The sequence below is a fragment of the Anomaloglossus baeobatrachus genome (assembly GCF_048569485.1).
Source record: "Anomaloglossus baeobatrachus isolate aAnoBae1 chromosome 1 unlocalized genomic scaffold, aAnoBae1.hap1 SUPER_1_unloc_2, whole genome shotgun sequence".
NCBI classification, from domain to species: domain Eukaryota; kingdom Metazoa; phylum Chordata; class Amphibia; order Anura; family Aromobatidae; genus Anomaloglossus; species Anomaloglossus baeobatrachus.
The window spans coordinates 437,380-456,540 of record NW_027441775.1 but is presented as its reverse complement, the minus strand read 5'-3'; positions in this window follow the sequence as shown (position 1 = coordinate 456,540).

Genomic DNA, 19,161 nt, shown 5'->3' with positions numbered 1-19,161 from the left:
CAAAAGAACAACAGCCCGAAGGGAACAGGGGCGGGTGCTGGGTCTCCCAATAGGAGCTAGAAGAAAAGGAATTTACGGTAAGTAAACAAAATTCCCTTCTTCTTTGTCGCTCCATTGGGAGACCCAGACAATTGGGATGTCCAAAAGCAATCCCTGGGTGGGTAAAAGAATACCTCGATAAAAAGAGCCGAAAAACGGCCCCTTCTTACAGGTGGGCAACAGCCGCCTGAAGGACTTGCCTACCTAGACTGGCATCTGCCGAATCATAGGCATGCACCTGATAGTGTTTTGTAAAATTGTGCAGACTCGGCCAGGTAGCCGCTTGGCCCACCTGCTGAGCCGTAGCCTGGTGCCGCAATGCCCAGGACGCACCTACAGCTCTGGTAGAATGGCTTTCCGCCCTGAGGGAATCGGAAGCCCAGACGAGCGGTAGGCCTCAAGAATCGGTTCCTTGATCCACCTAGCCAAGGTCGACTTGAAAGCCTGCGACCATTTACGCTGGCCAGCAACAAGGACAAGGAGCGCATCAGAATGGCGCAGGGGCGCCTTGCGAGACATGTAGAACCTGAGTGCTCTCACGAGATCTAACGAGTGCAAATCCTTTTCACCTTGGTGAACTGGATGAGGCAAAAAGAAGGAAAGGAGATATCCTGAGAGATGAAACGGGGACACCACCTTAGAGAGAAAGTCCGAGACCGGACACAGAACCACCTTATCCTGATGGGACACCAGGAAGGGTGCTTTGCCTGACAGTGCTTCTAACTCAGAAACTCTCATGAGTAATGTGACTGCCACTAGGAAGGCCCCCTTCTGCGAAGGGCGAAATATAGAGACATCTAGCATCGGCTCGAGAGGTGGTTTCTGGAGAGAAACCCTGAACAGAGCACCAGGATAAGAAGATCCTCCAAGTCCTGTGGTAGATCTTGGCGGACGTTGGTTTCCCGGCCTGTCTCATGGTGTGCATGACATCTTGAGATAGCTCTGAGGACGCTAGGAGCCAGGACTCAATGGCCACACCGTCAGGTTGAAGGCCACAGAATTCAGATGGAAACGTGGTCCTTGAGACAGCAAGTCTGGTCGGTCTGAGAATGCCAACGGATGACCCACCGTGAGATGCCACAGAACATTGATCTGAAGGAAGGACTCTGTCGGAGTCCAGGTTCCCTGAGCCCTGTAGCGGGGAAAAAAAAAAAAATCGCTGCCCACCCTGACACTCTCGTCCGCCCAGGATGGGAGCAGGAAGGACTTTTCCTTCGATAAGAGGAAGGAAGAAGCCACCACTGAAGAGAGGTTTTGGCTGCCCGAAAAGAGAGACGTTCCTGTCTAAGGACGTCGACCTCCTGTCCCATTTGCGGAGAATGTGCCATTGGAACGGACGGAGATGAATACTGCGCAAGGTGAACTGCCTCCATTTCTGCCACCATCTTCCCTAGGAAGTGCGTGTGGCGCCGCAAGGGGTGGGACTGGCCCGAAGGAGAGAGTGCACCCCTATCTGCAGCGAACGCTGTTTGTCCAGCGGAAGCTTCACTATGTCTGAGAGAGAATGAAACTCCATGAAGAGGTAATTCAGTGATTGGGTCGGAGTCAATTTGTTACTTTGGGAAATTGATGATCCACCCGAACCTCTGGAGAGTCTCCAGAGCCCTGTTCGGGCCGTGTTGACATGCCACCTGGGAGGGTGCCTTGACTAAGGGATTGTTTAAGTAAGGGATCACCGAGTGTCCCTGAGAGTGTAGGTCCGCCACCACTGAAGCCATGACCTTGGTGAAGACCCGTGGGGCTGTTGCCAGGCCGAAAGGCAGAGCCACGAGCTGAAAGTGTTCGTTCCGGAGGCGAACACAAGACGCGTTGATGCTCTGGTGCAATCGGAACATGGAGATAAGTATCCCCGATGTCGATTGATGTTAGTAAGCCTCCTTGGGAATCGAGACGATGACAGAGCGGAGATTTCATCCGAAACCGTCTGGTCCTCACGTGTCTGTTGAGCAGAATGAGGCCCAGAACTGAACGGAATGCTCCGTCCTTTTTTGGTACCCCTCAGAGTCCACCAGCTAAGAAATGCATCGGCTCGCTCGGGGAGCGGAGATGTTCTGAAGAAACGAGTCGGAGGACAAGAGCTGAGCCCTATCCTATAACCGTGAGACAGAATGTCTCTCACCCCTCGGTTTTGGACCTGTGTCCACGAGGCGTCGCAAAAGCGGGAGAGCCTGCCACCGACCGAGAACGCGGTCTTAGTGAGGCCGAAGTCATGAGGAAGCCGCCTTGGATGCGGTTCCTCCGGTGGTCTTTGCAGGATGTGACTTAGACCACCATGTAGAAGAGTTCCTCTAGCCCTCCTCCGACCTGTGGGACGTGGAGGAACGGAACTTGGCTGAGGACCGAAAGGAACGAAACCCTTGGACTGGGGCAGGAACGAGTCCTTTTCCTTGGACTGTTTAATAATTTCAACCGATTGCTCGCCAAACAAACGGTCGCCAGAAAATGGCAAACCGGTTAAGAACTACTTGGAAGCAGAGTCTGCCTTCCATTCACGTAGCCCCATGGCCCTGCAGACTGTCACCGAATTGGTGGATGCTACCGCCGTACGGCTCGCAGAGTCCATGGAGTGCCCTCACGGCTGTGAAGGCCGGAGCAAAAGATGCGACTATGGCTTCATAGACGGATTTCCTCATAAGCTTTCTTTGCCTGTCAGTGGCATGTATGAGAGATGAACCAACTGCCGCTAATACTACGGATCTAGCCGCCAGTCTGGAGACTAGAGGAACCACCTTGTGACACTGAGCCCTAATTGTCATTAAGGGGTTAGTAAGCGCTTGTCCGGAAAGTTCTGAGCCTCTGGACCGCCTCTCTGGAGTTAGAGTGATCGAAACACGCACTCCGTATACGTTAGGGAAACCTAAACTGGTGTTTCTCCTGCTGTGAAGCCAACTCCTCCATAGGAGAAGATGGGGGAGAAAGGTCTAGCACCTGGTTGATGGACGTTATAAGGTCATTTACTATGGCGTCCCCTTCAGGTGTATCAAGCTTGAGCGTAACTTCAGGATCAGAGCCCTGAGCTGCGACGTCCGCTTCATCCCGTGGTGAAGTCGGAAAAGGTTCCCAGCGGGCCCGCTTAGTCTGTCTGAGGCCGCGGTCCGTGATGGAGTTCTCACCGTGGGATCTGGGTGTTACCCCAGAAGCCTCTTGTTGTACCGACCCAGAGGGACCCGGGAGCGATGAACCCACAGCGCCCTGGCCCTGTGTTGCCGGTCTGGACTGCAAAGCTTCCAGTATCTTAGCAGACCCTCTGTCCATAGACTGAGCTCTGGAATGTGAAGCGACCAAGAGAGATGCTGATTCCAACTGCAAACTCTGTCCCTGCAATCTGTGCAGTGGAAACCGGTGGTACCACCTGAGCCGAGGGTCCCACCAGTGCCGGAGGCTCCGGCTGAGTGAGTGCCCCAGGGGCCAAGCATTGTATACAATGAGTAGGTGAAACCTGCCGGTAATATAGCCACACAAGAGGTACAGGATGTAAAGTAAGCCTGTGCCTAGGTATCCTTACTCTTTGCGGACGACATTCTGTTGTCTCCTCTTAGAGTAATCAGTGTGGGTATACAGGTAAAGTTAAATAATGCTGCCGAACTGTGAAATCATATACCATATACCTATCTATCCATCCCCCTACTATCTTTCTATCCGCCTATTTTCTATCTATTATCTATCTACCCCCCTATTATCTATCTATTATCTATCTATCCCCCTATTATCTATCTATCTATCCCCCTATTATCTATCCATCCATCTATTTATCCATCTATCTATCCCTCTATTATCTATCCCTCTATGATCTATCCCTCTATTATCTATCTATCCATCTGTTATCTATCTATTATCTATCTATCCCTCTGTCTATTATCTGTTATCTATCTATCTATTATCCATCTATCAATTATCTATCTATTATCTATCATTCTATCTATCTACTTATCAGAAGGAAATGACACTTTTTTTTTTTCAATGTGCTTTATTGCATTGAATGCATTAAAACTCATGTACCAACCCGTGGCAACACCGCGGTAAAACCGCAAGCGGTTTTCGGGTACGGTTAGCCAAGTTTTTTTTGCCGCGGTTGCGGTAATCTTTCAGACCCTGCGGAATTTTCTTAAGAAAATTTAATTTTCTAGTGCACACAGGGCCTCAATTGGACTTTATATCACCTTTACTCATGTTGTGGCACTTAAGATGTATTATGTATAATCTTTGTTTATTAAGAAAAATACAATACAAATGACAAGAACCAAAGCATAGGATCAAATATTGCATACAAATTTGACTTACAAATCAATTCCTTAGAAATACAAAAAAGAGTCATGTAGACATATATCCTTCTGGAAAGTAGCAAAAGGCAATAACAGAGGGAAGGGAAGAAAGGAAGGGGACATGCATATCTCAAGATCTTTCAATTACGAATGTTATCTGCCCCTCTCTCCCCCCTCCACATTTGTTTGACTCTGCTCCCTCTGTTTACTTTGGATAGGGTATTATTTCAAAACCAAAATATAATGAGAGGGAGTCTACGTACCCACTTGACTCATATACCAGAACATTAGGCACTAAGAATGCAACTTAAGGTCAGGAAACAGGGTGGAAAAAAAAAAAAAAAAAAAGTGGGGGGGGGGGAAATGAGCTAGCAGTGAAGATAGTAACGACATAGAGAGAGAAAGAAGGTGAAGGGTGGGTAAGTCCGAGGGGGAGGGATGTCCAAGTTCTCCCAGGTGCGGCTGTTGGAGAAACCAGGCCTGGCCAGTATTCCCCTTCTATTCAAGGACCAAACAGTTCTCTATACGCATTTGTCTCTTTGAAAAGGATCCAAGGTTGCCAAATCTTTAAGAATTTCTCACTGTCCTCTGTCACCTCCGCGGAAAGCTCCTCCATATAACATATGGAGGAGAGTTCCTGCTGCCATTCTTGCATAGAAGGAGACGTTGTCTTCCGCCAGTGTCTAGGTACCACCGAACGGGCTGCCGAAAGGCAGAATCTAAGTAAGTCTCCTTTTTGTGTCTTAATTGAGCCGGGCAACATGGACAGCAGAGAGATCTGTGGGGAGGGCAACACCCTCTCTCCAGAGATATTGGTATATGTCCGAAACACCTCTAGCCAGAAGGGTTTAATTAGCGGGCATTCCCACCATATATGCAGCATTGTCCCCGGGGAACTTCCACACCGCCAACACAGCTCAGATACAGAGGGGAAAATCCTATGCAGCTTCACTGGGTATAGGTACCATCTTGATAAAATTTTGTAATTCTTTTCTTTCGCATAACCTGCCGTGGCCAGCTTATGGGTAAACAGATATGCTTTCCGTTTTTCTTCTTCAGAAAAGGTGGTGCCCAATTCTATCTCCCATTGTGACATGAAGTGTGGATCCGTATCTGCCTCAGGAGCTGCCTGACTCAACAATTTATAAATTAATGATATTAAGTGAGAAGGTGGGGACTTCTGCATGAACAACCCTTCAAATGGGGTCAAGGAAGGGTTGAGTAGATGTTTCCATTTTCTCAATCTATTGCTTACAAATGAGTGCAACTGTCTGTACTCTATCCATGATAATGAACAAGGGGGATCCAGACCCTGCAGATCCCCAAAGGACATGATGTCATGTCCTTTTAATACCTGATGAATCCTAACATCATCATCTTTTCCCCAGCGCAAGAAAGTGGTACGGTCAGATCCCGGAGCAAATTCCGGATTGGAAAGGATCGGGGTGAGCAGGAGTGGAGGACCAGATAACGAACTTTTTTGTCGGATCCGATCCCATTCTTTTAGCGTGGCCTTTACCAAGAAGTCAGCCGTAGGCAACTTTACTCCCTCTCGTGACTCCAACCAAGGTAGATACCGCAAGGGTACATGCGCTCCCCCTTGCTCTAATGCTACCCACTTCTTATGTTCAGCAAAAAAGTGCCAGTCAAACATACGCATTAATAGAGTAGCCTGATGGTATCTACGGAGGTCTGGCAGTCCAGCCCCTCCCCTGTCCGTCGGTCTGGTTAAAGTATGATATTTTATTCTCGCCCTCGAGTGTCCCCATACAAACTTGATCAACGCCGATTTGAGTGTGCGGAAAAAGCTAGCGGGTGGAGATATGGGGACCGCTTGAAAAACATATAGAAACCGTGGGAGTACGTCCATCTTGAAAGAGTTGATACGTCCAAACCACGAAATAGGTTTTTTGTGGTATGATAGGAGATCTTTGAGTGTGCGTGTCAATAGGGTTTGATAATTTAACGCGTAGAGGAGAGAGAGGTCAGCCGGGATCTGTATGCCCAAATATTTAATTGCTTTAGTTTGCCACCTGAATGGGAAATTCTGTTTAGCTAATGCCACTTCGTGGGATCTTAGGGTGACACTCAGTGCTTCCGTTTTTGAGTAATTCACTTTGAAATTGCTTACCTCTCCGAATCTCTCAAACTCCTTCATCAAAGAGGGTAGTGTAATGTGGGGTTGAGAAACATAAATCAATAGGTCATCAGCATACAGGGAAGTCTTATAAGTCTCCTCATCCACCCGTAGACCATGTATACTGGGATTCCTCCTTATAGCGTTAGCGAGGTGCTCCATCACTACCACATACAGCAATGGCGAGAGAGGGCACCCCTGTCTCGTGCCATTCCTTATCGCAATGGGTCGAGACAATGCTCCATTGACCTTGATCCGTGCCGAGGGACACGTATACAACGCCAATATTTTTTGTAAAAAGAGCGGGCCCAAGCCAATCTTTTGTAACGCGGTTCGGAGGAAATCCCAATGCACCCGGTCGAATGCCTTCTCCGCATCCACAGATAAAAGGCCAACCGGTGAAGAAGAAGAGATCGCATTAGCCATGAGTAATAAAGTCTTATTCACATTGTCGCGGGCCTCCCTACCTTGAACAAATCCGACCTGATCTGAGTTAACAATTGAGGGGAGGAGAGGGGCTAGTCTATTGGCCAGTGTTTTAGAAAACAATTTCACATCCACATTTAATAAAGATATCGGCCTATAATTGGTAACCAGAGATGGGTCCTTGCCGGGCTTCGGCAAGACTGTAATGAACGCCTCCAGGGACTGCGCCGCAAATGGAGTCGTGTCTGAGACCGAATTGAAAACCCTTGTAAGGAATGGGGCTATCAATTCTCTAAATGTCTTGTAAAATGCCGGGGAGAACCCATCCGGGCCCGGGCTCTTTCCTGCAGGAGAGCTTTTAATCACCAGCCCCACCTCCTCCTCTGTAAACCGTTCTTCTAATTGTGAGACCTCCTCCTCCCTCAACGGTGTGGATGCCGTGTCTGTGATGTACTCATTGATCCTCTCCATCAGTTTACTCTGCTCCATATCCGCCAGGCGTCCCTTAATGTTATATAGATCAGAGTAAAATGTCCTCATTTCCTCCATGATCTCCACCGGGTTACTCGTGTCAGTGCCGCCACGCCGCTGTATTCTCGGTATGAATGATGTGTTGTTGCGGGGGTGAAGAAGGCGTGACAGGGGCATACCACATTTGTCCGAGTGTTGATATAGGAAACGTTGGTAATGAGAGCGGTATTTAAGGTATTTTTCGTTAAGAAGCGTCTTCAAGTCCTCTCTATTTTTAACGAGGTCTGCTAAGACCCCAGCTGATCTGTTTCTTTTATGTGTGGTTTCCAACCTATGTATCGCATCAAGTAGTGTGCTAATTTGCGAAGTCTTCAACTTCTTAATACGTGCCCCATGTTTTATTAAAACTCCCCGAATTACGCACTTGAATGCTTCCCACTGAAAAGGTAGGGGGGTGGAGTCCCCGGCGTGTGTTGCCAAAAAGACCTCTATTGATTCCTTGACATCATTTGCGCACAGTGTATCCTTCAATAGATTGTCGTTAAGTTTCCATGTCCACTCACGCGTCTGACCCCCCGGGGGCGAAACTGTTAGGAAAATAGGTGCATGATCGGACCAAACCACGCTTCCGATCTCAGCAACTGGGTGCCATGTGAGGACGTGTTGACTTACTAAAAAAAAAATCAATGCGGCTATATGAGCCGTGTGGGTTTGAGTAAAAGGTATAATCCCTTCCCGAGGGGTTTAATACCCGCCACACGTCCGTCAATTGAACCTGATGCACCTCCCGTTTAAAGGACCGTAAGTGGGATAAGGGGATCGCGCTTCGGCCAGTTGAGGTATCCACCTGTGGGTCTAGGGGCATATTAAAGTCTCCCCCCAAGATGACCACTCCCTCTGAGAATTCTGTAAGGGTTCTGAGAAATCCCCGTCCCGCTTTTGACTGGTCTACATTGGGCGAATACCAACCCGCAACCGTGAACACATTACCTGAGATTCTCAATTTAACCATAACGTATCTGCCTTCTGGGTCCAACTTCATGTCTATCAAGGAGTGACTCAATGATTTATGCAAGGCAACAGACACCCCCCTGGATCTAGAGTCTGCGTTAGTACCATGGTACCAGGTCGGGTAGTAACGATTTTTCATGTTGGGGACACAACCAGTTTTATAATGAGTTTCTTGGAGAAGAAGAATGTGCACCCTCTGCTTGTGCATATCATAAAGAATTTGGGTCCTTTTTTGGGGAGTATTAAGTCCCTTCACATTCAAAGAGCCGAATTTTAGTTCCGCCATGGTTCCGCACCTAGGGTCCAATCAATCACCTGTGTTTGGAGAAAGGATAATAGGGAAGTTGGGGAAGGTTGTAGAAAAAACAGAGAAAGACAAAACAAAAAAACAAAAAAAAAAGGGGGGGGGGGGAGGAGGGGGAAGGGTGAAGAGGAGAAAGAAAAAGAGGAAGAAGAAGAGTTAGAAGAAAAAAAAAAAAAAAAAAAAAAAAAAAAAAATGAAAAGAAGAGGAGAGAAAAGAGGAAGTAAAATAAGAAGAGTTAGAAGGAGAATTAGAACAATTAGAACAGAAAATACTTCAGCACCAAGAAAGGGCTAAAGCGTACCGCCAAACCTGACGGAGTTAATGGGGTAGAACTATATAAAGCTGCACCTAGGCCAGCCAAGTGCAACAACCCCAATAGAGAAGCGGACTGCACACGGAAGGCAGCTCCGCCTGACCCAGAGCATACTATTTTAACAACTTATATCAGCAACCTTCATTTTAAAGTTACACCGCCCTTCAGCCTTGAACTTTAGCACCGAGTGTGTTCCTCGCGAGGGCTTGGCGGCCAATCAAGATGTCCTCACCATCCCCACGACGACGCACACTCAGGCCACAACCTTTAGACAAAAGGCAAAAGGAGGCCCCTCCAACACATCCTTGGTAATGCAATACAACATTAACTGTCAGTAGCGTGTTAACCTGTAATGAGAAAAATCAAACCACATCTCTGCAGTAATATGACTTTTATACGCCTTATAAACCTTCATAAATCTTCGCCCCCTTGTGAATGTCCGACCTCAGCCACGACCTTCGGGCACTTCTTCCTGGTTTCTCCTCCTCTCCCAGACCGCCGCAGGGTGGACGCCCCCTGGTCCCCCGGGGGGCAAACACGGCCAGTCTGTGATGGTCACCTCCGGAATCCGTAAGGCCGCTGTAAACGCTGGAACCCCCACCGGGTGGCTCAATACGTGCACCCTGCCCGCCTGCCGTACCCGCAGGCGAAAAGGGAACCCCCACATGTACGGGATATTCCGTTGGCGCAGCGAGTCCAGGAGCGGGCGTAATGCCCTCCTTTTCTGGAGTGTCCATCTGGAGAGATCAGGCAAAAGTTGTATCCTCCGTCCCTGGTGTCTTAGATTCTCTGCCGAGCGGGCCCGCCCCATTATGGCGTCCTTGAGTTGGTATCTGTGTCCCTTGCAGATGACATCCCTAGGACGGTCCGGGTCCTGAGAGCGGGGACCCAAAGCTCTATGTGATCGGTCCAGCTCCAGGGGAGAGTCCAGTGGGACTTGTAACAGAGCATTAAAAATGTGGCGTAGGGTTTTGTCCAAATCCACAGATTCAATCGATTCCGGCAAGCCACGGACCCTTATATTGTTTCGTCGGTTGCGGTTTTCAATATCGTCAATGAGGTCAGTCAGATACTGAAATTGAGCATTGTGGGAAGAAATGCGGGAATCCTGCTCTGTTATTTTAAGTGATAGGGATTGTGCTGCAGCTTCAACAGCCCCCACTCTTTCCCCCATCTGCTGTACTTCGTCTCTCAGGCCTGAGAGCTCTGCGCGATAGGAGCTTTCCAGTCTAGTTACATATGAGTCCATATCAGCTTTTGTAGGGATATTTTTGATGTGACTACTGAGGCCCTCTAACACCCTCCACATCTGGAGCAAAGGCTGATGATCTGTGTGGCCTATTCCCCCGCTGGTACCAGGGTGCCCGGCCTCTTGAGCAGCACTATTAAATGTAGCAGCTGGGAAACACAGGCTTGCAGGGGGGCTCCCTCCAAAGAACACAGTCCCAGCGGATCCCTTCTGCACAGGGAAGACGCACAGCTCCGTGCCAGCAGCAGCACAGTGGTCGGGTGAGGCCGCCCTCCTTCCCTCCCCCCTCCGAGTCTCCAGGCCCAGAGTAGCTGGCGATCCTCTGGTGGAAGTGGGGCCAGATGAATCCTCCAACATCATGGACCCCCCCGCATCACTGCCCTCCCCTCCCGCTCCAGTCATGGTAAGTGCCGCCTGGGTGCAGACTGAGTTTTCCGTCACTGTCCCGCCGGCGTTCTGGGCCTCGGCGCCATTTTGCTTTCCCGCCTGAGGAGCCGCTCGAGGTGCCGCTCCGGCCTGCCCCTCACTGACCTGTGCCCGCTCTTCATTGCCGCCTGTGTCCGCAGCCGGAGCCCGGGCGTCAGCTGCATCCTCCGGGTCCTCAGCCGCCACTGCCGCCGCCACGGCTGCGCCCAGGGAGCGGCCGCTTCTCGTATGCCTCGCTGCGTCCGCCATCTTGTGCTCAGGGGCTGCCCGCTCCGGATCCCTCAGATAGCTCCTGATATCCCGCGTTGTGGTGGCCGGTGTTTTAAAAGTATGTCGGGGGCCTCCTCCCCTCCTCCTGTTGCCCATCCGCTGCTCAAATCTCCGTTTTTGTTGCCCTGGTGTTATAAATGCCCGGGTCAGGGCAGGAGCAAAGACACTTCACGTCTCTATCCCTCCATGTCCAGGCCACGCCCCCCACTTAAGATGTATTGATGTGTGCTAACAATTGTTCTCTTTGACTGTGCTGAATTTTGGTTGCTGTTAAAATCAATAACATTGTTAAAATAAAAAACAAAATAAAAAAATAAAAATATGATTTATCTCCCACCTGGCATGATCAAGATGTCATATGGGAGATAAATGTCCTCCCTTGGTCCTTTGGTGTGGCAAAGTGCCCCCACCCCAGTCCACCTCCCCCTCGCCAAACATGACCGCCGCCTGAGTGGTGTGACCGCTATGCGCGTCGTCCTCCTCTGATTCCTGCCTCATCTGACATGTCAGATGAGGCAGAAAAGTCCTACTTAGGTCCAGCAAGGTCATCCCCGGTCCCCTCGGTACCTGTCATACTGCATCTATCCCCCGCCACCCCTCCTTCTACTTGCCATTAGAAGAAATGTTGGGCGCATGGGCAGCAAAGATCGGCTGTCAACTGGCTCTGCACGCAGGGACACTGAAGTCACTGCACCTGCACTGCCGTGCTTTGGATCCGGGGAGTCTGAGTGTAGCATTCTCAGGTCACTGCAGCCATACTTCTCACATGGAGTGCCTGCACTTCCAGAAAATTGGGGAAGCATTCCCTGAGCGTGACCCCATATTCTGGAAGGTCCGAAATCGTTGTGGGACCTCCAAAATGGATTGCGGCGGACCGGATTTTTTTCCTTTTCAATAAATTGGTGAAATAGGGAATGAGTTAGGGAGTGGTTTTTCAAATAATTTTTATTTTGTCGTCTTCAATTTTTATTACTTACTGGGTTCAGAATGTTGGGTATCTGATAGACGAGGTGACATCACTAACCCCAGGGCTTGATGTCAGGTGACATTACACAGTGTGTCAACCCCGTATATTACCCAGTTTACCACCGCACCAGGGCAACGGGATGAGCTGGGAAAAAGCGCCAGGATTAGCGCATCTAATAGATGCGCCACTTCTGGGGCGCCTGCGGCCTGCTATTTTTAGGCTCGGAAGGGCCAAGTAACCGTGGCCCTTCCCACCCTGAGAATACCAGACCCCAGCTGTCCACTATACCTTGGCTGGTGATCCCATTTTGGGGGGACCCCACGTGTTTTTGTTTTTTTTTAATTATTTATTTATAAATAAGTAAAAAAACAGCGTGGGGTGACCTCCAAATTGGATTACCAGCCAAGGTGAAGTTGCCATTTGTGGTCTGCAGCTGTCTGCTTTACCCTAGCTAATTATCAAAAATAGGGGGGACCCAACGTCGTTTTTTTTTCTCTAAATTATTTATTTATTTTTTGGCTAAATAGAAGGCTAAACATCCTTTAGTGGCACATGAATGTCACTAAATGGTGCCAGCTTAGAATATGTAGGGGATGGTACATTATATATGTGTTTTACCTCTGTCTGCCTATCTAGCTATCCATCCATCCTAGCTTTTTAGGCTATGTGCCCATAATCAGGGTTTGCAGCGTTTTGGACGCAGAGGTTTTCGATGCGTCCAAACACTGTACTGCGCCATACAAGCACAGTGGAAGAATTTTTTGAAATCTCCTGCCCACTGTGTGTGTACTATCCGCAGCATAAACTGACTGGCAACGTGGCATCCCGAGCTGCAGCATGTCAATTGTTTGCTGCCTAGACTATAGTGTTCTCCGCGGCAAGAATAGAGCTAAAGGCAGCAGCGGCCCGAACCCTAATCGCGGGCACGGGCAGTTGCATTCTCGAACAACTCTCGAATCTCTGCAGGAGGGCTGGACGCACTGTCGCCGGATTGTGGGGACATAGCCTAAAAGGGAGAAATTTGCTGCTACATCAACATTTTTTCAAAGAACCTGTGGATTCAAAATGCTTACTATACACTGTAACGTTGCGCCCTGCAACGTGGGGGTTCCACTCGCTTGCAACGATGTGAGGTAGCTTCAGCAACATATGCACACAGTTTCTTTAGAAACTATTCCGGCAGTTTATTTAAAAACACTCTCAGCATAAACTGCTCTTAAACATAAACGATCCACGTACCGTGGGCATCCAGTCCATTACAAGTCCATAGTGGAAGTTTAGCAACTTCCCCACTCTCTGGCACCTGCCAGCGTACAGCTCTAGCCGAAGTTCCTTCCAGCACCCAGGGCCCTCTGCAGACCCCTGTCTGTCTCTCCTTCTGGAGAGATTCGGCCCTACAGCCCTGGCCTGGCCGCACTCACCTCAGACTCAATATCAGAGCCTTGTGTTCAACCTCCACAAAGGCTGAAACACCCAGAGCTCTCGGCTCTGCTCTCGCTTGTTTCCAGTCCACACACTGGACATCTAGAGCCAGTCTCTCTCTAGACTGCCCTAGACACACTCCACCCAGGTTCAGAGACAGGATTGCTTTAACCCCTGGAGCCACACCCACAGGTGGTAAGGAGTGTGTAATCAGCATCACACACCCTTCCATGGCTCTGCATGTAATGCAATCCTGTGGAACCACAGGTCCCAGCCAGCTTCACATTGCAGAGCACCCACGCTTCTGCAAAACATACCGGCCCTTTGTAATACAGCCGGTTGATACCTCACAACACCTAAATAAAATCCTTGAGGGGTCTAGTTTCCTAAATGGAGTCACTTGTGTAGGATTTCTTATGTATAAGTACCCTAGGGGCCCTGAAAATCTGACATGGTGCCCGCAATTTATTTCAACATTTCCAAAATTCAAATGGTGCTTCTTCCATTTCAAGCTATCCCGTTTGTCCAAACACATGTATGGTACCCTTGTGCTCAAAAGAAATTGGATAACAAACTGTGGGGTCCACTTTTTTATGTTGTCTCATTAAAGTGAGAAATTTGGAGCTAATGGAACATTTTTATGAAAAAAAAAAAGGACATTTTCAATATAACGACCTAAGATTATCAAATTCTGGGAAGTACCTGTGGATTCAAAATGCTCACTATTCCCGTAGATAAAATTCAAGAAAGGTCTAGTTTACAGAATGTTGTCACTTGTGGGGGCGCTCCACTGTTAAAGCGCCTCTCCAAAGACTCTCCAAAAGCAACATGGCGTCTGCTAATGATTCCAGCCAATTTCGCAGTTAAATGGCGCTGCTTCCCCTCAGAGCCCCGCTGTGCACCCAAACAGTTGATTTCCACCACATGTGAGGTATCAGTGCACTTAGAAGAAATTGCATAATAACTTTTATAGTGCATGTTTTTATACCCTTGTGGTAAAAAAAAGCTATCTGGTTAAAGTAACAATTTTAGGTAGATGTATTTTTTTTTTATTTTTATAGCTCAACGTTATAATTAACTTCAGTGACGCACCAGGGTGCTCAAGGTGCTCAGCAAACATCTAGTTAAAATTCCTTGAGGAGTCTAGTTTCTAAAATGGTGTCACTTGAGGGGGGGAGGGTTCTGCTGTTTAGGTATGTTAGGGCCTTAAAATTTAACATGGTATCCGCAATCTTTTACAACCAAATTTACTTTCCAAAATTCAAACATTCTTCCTTCTGTTCTGAGTCCTTCCCTTTGTCCAAACAGAGGTTTCTGACTACATGGGGCATCACCGCGCTCATATGAAAGTGGGTAACAAACTGTAAGGTCTATTTTTTTGGCGTTACCTCTTGAAAAAGAGAGAATTTTGGTGCTAAAACAACATTTTTGTGAAAGGAAAATTTTCAATATGATGGCCTAATGTTATCAAATTCTGTGAAGTATTTGTAGGTTCCAAATGCTCATTATACTCATAGATAAAATCCTTGAAGGATTTAGTTTCCAGAATGGGGTCACTTGTGGGAGGTTTCTGCAGTTTAGGTACCTTAGGGGTCCTGCAAATGCAACATGGTGCCCGCAATCTAATTCAGCCAAATTTGTGTTCCAAAATTCAAATATTGCTCCTTCTGTTCCGAGCCCTCCCGTTTGTCCAAACAGAGGATTCTAACCACATGTGGGGTATCAGCGTGCTCAGGAGAAACTGGGGAACAAGTCTTGGGGTCTATTTTGATGTGATATTTCTTTTAAAAGTGAGTGAATAAATTGGGTCTAGAGCAGGGGTCTCAAACTCGGCTGGGTGTACGGGCCGCACAGAGGAAAAAAAACAATTTGGGGGGCCGCATTCTTTGCAGGACAAAGTGACATTTTTATTGGTAACATATATATTTTTTTTTTTACACATCTTTGGATCACTGATTTTGAAAATGATTCACTTGTTTATTATAACAAATGTGCACATTCTTTGTTTAAATATATAAAAAAAATGTTGATGCTAAAAAAAAGTCATGCCTTATTTTGTTGGGTTTTTTTTACATTTTATCCCTTTCTTGTAACTAATAGTGTTACAATTATCACTACAGTGGAACCTTGGTTAACGAGAACAATCCGTTCTGGGAGTGGGTTTGTTAACCAAGTTACTCGTTCAGCAAAGCAAGATGTCCCATAGGAATTCATTGCAATGCAGACAATTCGTTCCACAACTTGTTAAATGTCCCATCCTGGTCCCCTATTGTGTCATTCCACACATGCACAAACACACACAAGCACGCACGCACAAGCACATACTGTATTATGCTCACCTTACCTTCCGTTCCATCGCCGGTCTCCTGGGACTTGCTGTTCACCAGTACGAGCTGTGTATCGGGTAACCATGACAACGAGGGAGGAACTTCCGCACTTAGAGCGCTGACGTCAAAGGCAGGAGGCGCTTGACTCTGATTGGTTAGCGCGCTGCCTCTGAGTAGCGGTGACATTGGAACTTCCTGGCTCGTCACGCAGCCTGCCGATACACAGCCTGGAGCGGCGAACTACAGGACCCAGGAGACCGGCGATGGAACGGAAGGTACACATATTATGCTCACCTTACCTTCCGTTCCATCGCCGGCCTCCTGGGTCTTGTAGTTCGCCGCGAGGATTCCTCCCTCGTCGCGATGCACTGGCGAAATACAAGAACCATGAGGCCAGCGATGGAACGGAAGGTAGGGTGAGCATAATACTGTATGTGTGTGCATGCGTGTTTGTTTGTGTGTGTTTTTTGCGTGCTTGTGTGTGTTTGTGTGGACTGCAAGAGCGGGTCAGAACGCGGTGGATGTACGGAACCGAAAGTGTGTGCTGTGAATATTTTGCTCGTACAGCAAAGCTTTCTCGTAAACCGAGTTACAAATTTACAGAAAGCTTTGCATGTTAAGCGAAATGCTCGTTAAGTGGGTTACTCGTTAAGCGAGGTTCCACTGTATATAGAAATTTTGGCCAACATCCTTTAGTAATGTTCCCCATCTTGTTGTAATGTGCCCATCCTTGTCCCCTTGAAGTATTGTGCCCCATCCTACTCCCCATCCTACAGTAATGTGCTCATCCTTGTCCCCATCCTATAGTAATGTCCCCAGCCTTGTCCCCATCTCATCATAATGTGCCCATCCTGTAGTAATGTCCCCAGCCTTGTCCCCATCTTATCGTAATGTGCCCATCCTGTAGTAATGTCCCCAGCCTTGTCCCCATCTTATCGTAATGTGCCCATCCTGTAGTGATGTGTCCAGCCTTGTCCCCATCTTATAGTAATGTTCTCCATCCTTGTTCCCCTGTAGCAATCTCCCTATCCTGAGGTACTGTCCCCATCATATAGTTGTCCCATTCTATAGTAATGTGCCCATCCTACAGTAATGTGCCTATCCTATAGTAATGTGCCAACCTTGTACCCATCCTATTGTAATGTCCCTAGCCTTGTCCCCATCTTATCATAATGTGCCCATCCTGTAGTAATGTCTACAGCCTTATCCCTATCCTATAGTAATGTTTCTCATCCTTGTCTCCTTGTAGTAATATCCCTATCCTGTAGTACTGTGCCCACCTTATCCCCATCCTATAGTAAGGACCCCAGCCTTGTCCTCATTCTATAGTAATGTCCCCATCCAATAGTATTATGCCCATCCTTGTAATGTCCCCATCCTTTAGTAATGTCCCCAGCCTTGTCCCCATCCTATAGTCATATGCCCACCTTGTCCCTATCCTATAGAAATGTGCCCATCTTGTCCCTATCCTATAGTCATGTGCCCACCTTGTCCCTATCCTATAGTCATGTGCCCACGTTGTCCCAGGATAACAGTGCTTTGAATTTTTGACTTTCAGGTTCCATATCTCACCATCTACTACAGCTTTAAATGTGAGACTACCTTCATTTTATAGACAATCATCTTGGCTATCCAATATGTGATTATGATATGATTGGTTGTGCAAATTCTTGTCATGTCACTGCATTGTTACTGTTTGGCTCCTAGAACTCTAAATTTACATTTTTATTATTTTGTTAGTATTTTGTAAATACACCTTTGGCTTTCAACACTGCCTGAATTCTTCTGGGCATGCTCTCGATCAGATTCACCATCCGGTAATCTGGTATTGAATTAAATGACTTCACCTCAGGTCACAGCTGTGCTTCCCACGGTAACCCAGGTGTAACCTGAGGTTAACTGACCTGAGGTGAACTTCTTGAACTCAGTGACATCACCTCAGGTGAGGTCCTTGAACTCAAAACCAGATTACCGGATTAGGCAATGTGTACACATTGAGTATTTAGGTGCAGACCTTTCTGCACCAAATCGCAATCTCCTGGCAAAAAAACGCACCAAAACCACAGGTGTTTTAGTACATTTTTTTGCCAGGCGATGCAAATTTAGTACAGAAATGTCTGCACCCAAATACTCAATGTGTACACGTTCCCTAAAAAGTGCCCTTGCGACTAGTCCCTGAGCTCATTAGCATATCATAAAGGATCTTTAAAAATACTTTTTCTAAAGATCTCTTTATCTATGCTACTAGATGCTGGGACAGTTAGTCAGGAATTATAAATATGCACCCAGAACTGCTCATGGTTCTGGGTGCATATTGGATAAGACAGGTTCTCTTTAACTAGAATGGCCTCTCCTGCATCCTTGTTTATCCCCTCCACGACATTACAGCACAGGCCGCTGCCAGTGACCTTTAAAGGGAACCTGTCAGGTCCAATATGCATCCAGAATCACGGGCAATTCTGAGTGCATATTGCTAATCCCTGCCTAACTGTCCCTGTATACACTAGCATAAATAAACAAATATTTTGAAAAAATATTTCTAAAGATTGTTTCTTATATGCTAATGAGGCCAGGGACTACTTGCAAGGACGTTAAGTAGTCCCTGGCCCTAGGATAGGGATCCTATAGTCATGTGCCCACCTTGTCCCCATCCTATAGTAATGTGCCCATCTTGTCCCTATCCTATAGTCATGTGCCCACCTTGTCCCTATCCTATAGTAATGTGCCCACCTTGTCTCCATCCTATAGTCATGTGCCCACCTTTTCTATAGTAATGTCCCCATCCAATAGTAATGTGGCGGCGGCTGAAAGGGGGCAGTGGAGCTATAACTTACCGATCGCTCCCCTCAGCTTTCACAGACACTGGAGTGAAGCTGAGGGGAGTGGTCTCCGGCCCCAGATCCACAGTGATTGGAGAGATCGGTCACAAGGCCGGTCTCTCCAATCAGAGCTGGGGGCGGGTGAAACAGAGGTCACCCAGCTCCAGCCAATGATCGGTGCTATAGCTGCACTGATCATGGCTGGATTTTCATGTTTAGCCATTTTCAATGGCTGAAACATTACAGTGGCTGTGATTGGCTGAGCGGCGTTCGTCAGCCATTCACAGCCTCCGTAGGTCCGGGGAGGAGGCACCACCCCTCCTGAGGTCCCCTCCTCCTCGAATCAAAGGTATTTGCAATGCAAAGCGATCGCAGCTACCGGGGCTACGGAGCCGTGATTTCGCCACGGCGTACTGGGTACATCATGGGTCCTTCAGTACCAGGGAGACATGACGTACCCAGTATGTCATAGGTCGCTAAGGGGTTAATGTGCCGTCCTTCACGTACACACAAAAAAAAACAAAAAACACCATTCTTCTCACCTGTCCCGTTCCCTCGGCTGCCTCATCTCTGCTTCTTGCTGTTTGCAGGCCCGTGTACCCGGTGACTGTCGCGGCCAGTGCAGGGGCCGCAGCCACTGTCAGTGATTTATGTCAGATGATTGTTTTTCCGGCGCTGTGCGCGCAGAGCCCTTGACTCAGAGAGCGCAGCGCCGAA